Raw genomic sequence first — 7,090 nt, 5'->3', positions numbered from 1 at the left:
ACACTACTAAATAAACATGGAGAAAAATAAAGCAGAACAAATATTATAGAACCAGTCTTGCAATTCCCAGCAGCTAGTCCGGAACTAGATTCAGCCTGTCATGAGGCCTCAGCTTGCACGGACAACAGAAAAATGCAGAGACGAAGCAAGCAGCAGGAGACCCAGCAGGAGAGACAGCATCCTTCGGGTCCACCTTTTATATCCAGGATGTCATGAATGGGATGGAATACTCCCATTGGTCAATCCGTGGCCACCTGACTCAGACCACCTCCTCTGGTTGCTCTCCCCAATGACTCAGGACACCATGGAAGAGGGGACCTGTTTTGCACAGGCTGCTGGAGAAAGAGAGCTCCTTGGGGCAGAGCAGAAAACTCAGCCTATTCACTGTCACAGGGAGTGGAGAAAGCTCTTGGGATACATCCTCCTGGACAAACCCCATTGAAAGGGAAGTGGCATCGAACTTTTAGGCTTTTTTTCCCCCCCCCGCCTCTAGTTATTGAGATATGTATCTTATTTTTCCCAAATATGTGCAGGTCTCGGTGCCTCCTGGTGATTTAACAGTCACTGGGTCTTAGCACTTTGGAAAACCTGATCGGCTCATTTAGTTACAGATACTCCCACTTTTGGAACCATGTATTAAGATCTTAGCCACAACTTTGAGAAGCCCTTTATGTTCCCTTCCAATAGAGAACAAAAGAAAATTATTTTGTGCCAGCAGACACTGTTCTCATATCCCCTAGTCTGCATGTTAATAAATGCATTAAGTATCATCCAAAAACTCTCCTTACAAAATTCACAGTCTAATGGATTTTTATTTTTGCCTTTTTCATTCCCATTAAACCACTGTTTTTCCCATGGAGAACCATAGCCTGGTTCTCCATTCACAGATATGGACTTCAGTGTTCAACGTATTTTATAAGAACAAATTCATAAAGGTAACATAGGTGCTTTTACTGACAATTTATGTATTATTGCTAGTCTCATTTCCCTTAACATGTAACTTAATGCTCAGGACAAAAAAAAAAACCCAACTTATTCACAGAAGGTTGTCCTTCCCCAATATACTTGGGTAAGACTATTTTTATTTAATTGAACATCAAAAAGTTTGGTCTCTCATCTGAAACACTCCTCTTTATAGTCAAGAGGAATTTAACCCACCTATCTTAAAACAAATTGCCCTGTGGGGAGTGCTCATTTTCCTCCTGTAGCTACAGCATTTAATGTCTACATCTGAGGTGGGTCAAGGTGGGTAAGCTGAATCCATATCAGTTATATATACAGTATGTGCCAGTTGTGACCAATCACTGTATGGTTGTTGCGTGATCCTTCAGTTAATGGGGGAGCCCCCGCACTGCCTGGTCATTCTTCGCTTAGAGAACCTGCTCCCAAAGACACAGATTTCTTCTGAAAGTCACCCATCTTCTGCATAATGCCACCAAGTAACTTGTCAGTAATCAGAGACAACTTGCTTTCTGACAGCAAGTTCTGCCAATGCAGCTTTTCCGCAACACTGTGAGACCTGTCACTAACTTTGATGAGAGGAAAAAAAGCAACCATGCACACATATCCCCCCTTCCCCAACAATCAAAACCAACCACCAACAAAAAAACACAAACAAAAAACCAACCCCAGAACAAGCAGAAACCCACAATTAAGAAAGGGGGTCAATGGCACCACTGACCAGCTATGCAGTAGATGATCACTTGGCTCTCTCTACCCTCTCATGCATGTCACACAACTGTCCTCAGTGGCTCTACAGGATTTACCATGGGGGTAGTGAATGAGTGAAGTAAATCCCCATCCCAGGGGCTTCTACAACTGAATTTAAATTGAGATGGCCCTTTGCTGTATGAACCACAGGCTGCATGCAGTGACAAAATCAGAAGCTGTTGCTGCCAGCAAGATCTCCCAAGGAGAGTGGAAGAAGCCACCTTGATGGAGAATTTTAAAACCAAACTAGACAAAATCAGAGAATTTTTTTCCCCCCCAGAGCTGGGAATAGATCTCTGTGGAGTTCTCTGTCATCTGAAGTTTACAGTGTGAATGGCAAACACGTCATATTATTGTGGTTTTCTTTATTCCCAGCTACTACGCTATATTATATTAATATATATATTAAAAGAGACAGTCTTTTCTAGCATTATGTTTACGTAAAAATATTCTTTAGTTACTACAGAGCTGTTGGAGAGCTGGGATGAAACCATCTAGAAACAGATAGTTGCCTCTCTCCTAATAGTTGAAAATTTCTTTTGCTATTGCTGCATCTTTCACTAGCTGTTTCATTATCAGTGGTAATAATATACCTCTAACCTCTAAGATATTTTCAGTCGTGATCACAATTTAAGCAAACTCCAAAATTAGGAGATATCATTAACTTAATTTTTGTGTGACAGTTTTAAGTAATCCACAGAACACCTTTACCTTTTACTAAGGCCAATATTTTCTTTTGAATTTTAACTGATGGAAATGGAGAGGTGAAAGAAACACACTTCATGTGCAGAACAACAACAAAAAAAGTACTGGAAGGAAACATGTCTTTGACATAGGCATAGTCCTCATAGCTTAAAAATCTCAAAATTTTGCCAGATTTAATTACACGTATTTCTTCCCAACAAAGCCACTCCACAACAAACGGTAATCACAAGGTATTTTTTACCGTACCTCTCCTCTGAAGGCTGAAGAGAAGGTTCTTGCTGTGCTAGACAACAGGGCTGAGGATGCTGTAGAGAAAACTCTTTGCAGCCACGGCCCCTTCTTTTAAAGGAAAGAGCCATGAGCTTGAAGTGACCCAATTGCTGCCACCTGCATCATGCAGGGAGTGGCCTCTCTGGTAATCATGTCCCAAAGTATTTTGGGTGTCCCAGGTTAAATCTATCACTCTAATTTCATTTAGGGATGAAGCAGAGGGCAATGTAAGCTGGTGAGTGGGGGTGCTGAGGCGCCTGGATGCTGAGCTGGGGGTGACGTTGGTGCCTTTGTGGCACACTGTTCTAGTACTGGCTTTTCAGGTGGACCTGAGAGGAAACCCCAGCGGAGGCTCTACTTCAGCACTTCCACAGTACTGATACTCATAGCCCAGTCTGTATTTTGAAAGAAATAAATGAATGTGCCATCGCTAGGAAGAACAGATGGAAAACAACTGTCTAGGCCCGTCTGTTCTGAAATTGCTCAGGACATAGAAACCATAAATTATATAATATTTATATTACAGTATGTATACACAATAGTGTATATATATGGTGCAAATATATAGTATGAAGGCCTTGCAATCAATATTTTGTATTTCTTCTGCTTGCTTATCCAGTTAACCAGTACTTTAGTTAAGCAGTACTACTTGGCTTGTCAAAGAGGTGATTTAATCAATTAGCTTGCATGTAAACCAAGCAAATTCCCTCAGGCACAGAGCACTTTGCTGGACAATCTGAGTCACTGCCTTGTGCAATCCATGAGCAGAAAAGGGTAGAGACATTTGTCAGCCAACAAATACTCATACTTTACAGAGGTTTAACATTCACCGTGGGGAGTCACATGCATAATAATTTCATTATTTATATCTCTGGCAATTGAGGATGAATAAAAATCACATCCTCAGCTACATAAACCTCTCCTTTAACTTTTTTGCACAAATTCTGCCGTTCCTTCAAAGCAAAGAAAAACCTCCACTGTTTCCATCCCTAGAGATCTCCAAGATTTACAAACAACTGAATTGTCTGAAAACTATCTCAGCTTATCCTCATCATGTCCTTTTAACATTTTATGGTTCTTCTAATGGAGTACCACGCAGTTTAGATAAAACTTTCAGCAAAAGTTAACAAAGACAGACTAAAGCTTCCAGAATAGTTTATTCATTTCTTTCTACAAATATAGCAGTAAAAGCCAAATATCTCGTGGCAGATGCATTCAGATGGCACATTCAAATATGCTATAAATAGTTTCTGCACCCAAACTTTTCACCTTTCAAGGCATTACAAAGAGCCTCTAAAAGGCATCTTCTATTTCAGTTTTCTCTGTTGAGCCACCAAGCATTTGCTCCAATCTATATGCTAGAGGGGATATAGACTGTGATTCTTTTTACCCAATATACAAGAAACTCAATGAGCTTATCAGTATGGCAATCAATGGAGACTTGTTGCTGCATCTCTGCAAATCACTTTGGCTTTGCATGATTCCAGTCGTGTCCTCTGGCTCGGTGCTTTATCAGTCCCTTTCCCCACCTCCCCAGTTCTCTGCCTCCACAATTCTCCCCCTTCTCTGTGCACTCTAGTCTGCAGCACACTGAGGGACACACATAATTTCCATTGTTCTGCCAATCAGGACACAATACCAGACCAAAAATGGTATACTGACCAGTAGGTAAGTATAAGGTGATACAGGGGCGCAAGTTTGATTGAGGAGCAGCTGAGGGAACTGGGGCTGTTCAGCCTGGAGAAAAGGAGGCTGAGGGGAGACCTGATCGCTGTCTGCAGCTACCTGAAGGGAGGTTGTAGCATGGAGGGGGTTGGTCTCTGCTCCGAAGTAGTGAGAGACGGGATGAGAGAAAATGGCCCCAAATTGCACAAGGGAAGGTTCAGATTGGATATTAGGAAAAATTTCTTCATGGAAAGAGCTGTCAGGCATTGGAACAGGCCGCCCAGGGAAATGGTTGAGCCACCATCCCTGGAGGTGTTTAAAAGACGTGTAGATGTGGTGCTTAGGGACATAGTTTAGAGATGGACTTGGCAGTATTAGGTTAACAGTTGGACTCTATGATCTTAAAGGTGTTTTCGAACCAAAATGATTCTATGACTCTGTGAACTGTTGGTGTACACAGCATCCTCTTTAGTCTTAGGAGAAACAATTGCTTTGTTTGTGAACAACAGCCAGAGGACTAGTGCTTAAGGGGCCATGTCATGCTAAGCCATGGCTCCGGTTTGAAAAGGCTCACCTAGCCACAGTACTCGTTGGTCAGTCCTGGAGTACGTGTCCCATTGGAAGGGAGAAGAGGTGGGCACCAGGGCTTTAGTTCTCTTTTTCCCCATCTCATGAATTCTTCCCTAAACAGGCAGAAGAAAGTGCCCAAAGTGTGATCAATGGGGGACACCAAACTACTTTAAAATCTCCATTTCTTTTGACCTTTTCTTCCACTCTTTTTCTAGTCACCCTTCACCTACCATAGAATACAATGAATTGGAAGCCCTGCTTTAATTTACTGCTGTTTGGCTTCAGGATTTTTTTTTTTTTATTTAGTAAAAGCTGTAGCAGCCAGTTAGATAAATAAACTGATTTGGCTAAAAATCAAATGCAAGTCACGTTTCTGTCCCAAGTTGGAAGTGAACTTCCTGTAGTGTGACATTTTTAGACTAGTTTTCCTTTCCATACACTTTTAATATCTCCCGGTTGCAATGCCTCTGGTGACACTGACATAAGACAAAAGAAAGCTTCCAGCTCCATTTTACAAATACAAGAGGTACAGAATTATTCAGAGATTGATACCCTCAAAGAGCTGCAGCTACTCACAAACAAGGAAGAACTGCTGGATGAGGTAAAGGCCAAGGGCAGCCTTGGCTGCAGTGAGCATGGGACCGTGGAGTTTCAGATCCTGGGAGGAGCGAGCAAGACAAAAACCAGGATTACAGCCATAGACTTCAGATGAGCAGATTTCAGGGACCTGCTTGGCAGAATCTGTGGGAAATTGCCCTGGAGAGCAGAGGCGCAGAAGAGCTGGCTCACCTTCAAGGGCGGCTGCCTCAGAGCATAAGAAGGGTGCATTACAAGGTTCAGACAGCTGAGCGACTGTGGCAGAAGGCCAGCATGGATGAACATGGAGCTCCTGAGTGAACTCAAACACAAAAAGGAAGCATACAGAAGATGGAAACTGAGGCCAGCTACTTGTAAGGAACGACGATATTGCTTGCATGTGTAGGAATGAAGTCAGGAAAGCCAAAGTTCAGATGGAGCAGGGCAACAGGAAAGGTTTCTGTAAGTACATCAACAGCAAAAGGAAGGCTAAGGAGAATTTGGGCTTATTGCTCAGTGGGCTGGGGGACTAATGACAAGAGACATAGAAAATGCTGTTTTAACTAGCAAGACTTGTCCTCTGGCCTCCCAGGTCACTGAGCAGAGTCTATGGGAGTGAGGCAGCACCCACAGCAGAGGAAGACAGAGTTCAGGATCACTTAACCCACTTGGACATACACAAATCCACGTGACTGGACAGGATACATCTGGAGGTGCTGAAGGTTTTGCCTGGCTGATCTCATTGTGAAGCTGCTGTCTATCACCTTCAAAAGTCTTCAAAAGCACTTGAGAGAGGTTCCTGATGACTGGAAAAAGGCAGACATGACACCTCTCTTCAAGGTCAAGGAGGCTGATGCAGAGAAGTCAGTCTCACATCAGTCCTTGTGAAGGTTATGGAGCAAAATGTCTGAGAAGCCATTTCTAAAGCACCTGAAGGATAAGAAGGTAACTGGGATCAGCCAGCATGGGTTTGCCAAGGGCAGATGATTCCTGACCAACCTCATTGCTTTCTGTGATGAGCTGACTGGTACTGTGGACAAGGGGAGGGCAGTGGATGTTCTACACCTTGATTTCAGCAAGGCCTTTGACACAGTCTCCCTTAGTCTCTTCACCAAGTTGGTAACATATGGACTGGAGAAGGTAGATGGAGAATTGGCTGGACTTCCAGAATCAAAGAGCTGTGATCAGCAGAGTCCAGCTGTTGCCCAGTAACTAGTGGATGTCCCACAGGAATCAGTACTGTGACCAATACTGTTTAATGCCACCTGGATGCTGGGATGGGGTGCACTCTTGGCAAGTTTGTGAATGACAGCACACTGAGGGGAACAGTCAACATGCTGGAGGGCTATTCAGAGAAACGTGGACAAGCTGGAGAAGCGAGCTGACAGGAACCACATAAAGTTAACAAAAGCAAGTGTGAAGTCTTGCATCTGGGAGCAAATAACTCCCTGCAGTGGTACAGGCTGGTGGCTGTATAGAAAGCAGCTCTGCAGAAAAGGATCTGGGAGTCCTAGTGGACAACAAGTTAAACATGTCTGCAGGTCCAGGTAAGTGATCCTTCCCCTCTATTTAACATTTGCATTTGGAATACTGT

This window comes from Caloenas nicobarica, chromosome 1, assembly GCF_036013445.1.
Source record: "Caloenas nicobarica isolate bCalNic1 chromosome 1, bCalNic1.hap1, whole genome shotgun sequence".
Lineage (NCBI taxonomy): Eukaryota > Metazoa > Chordata > Aves > Columbiformes > Columbidae > Caloenas > Caloenas nicobarica.
Note: the sequence above shows the minus strand (reverse complement) of the source record.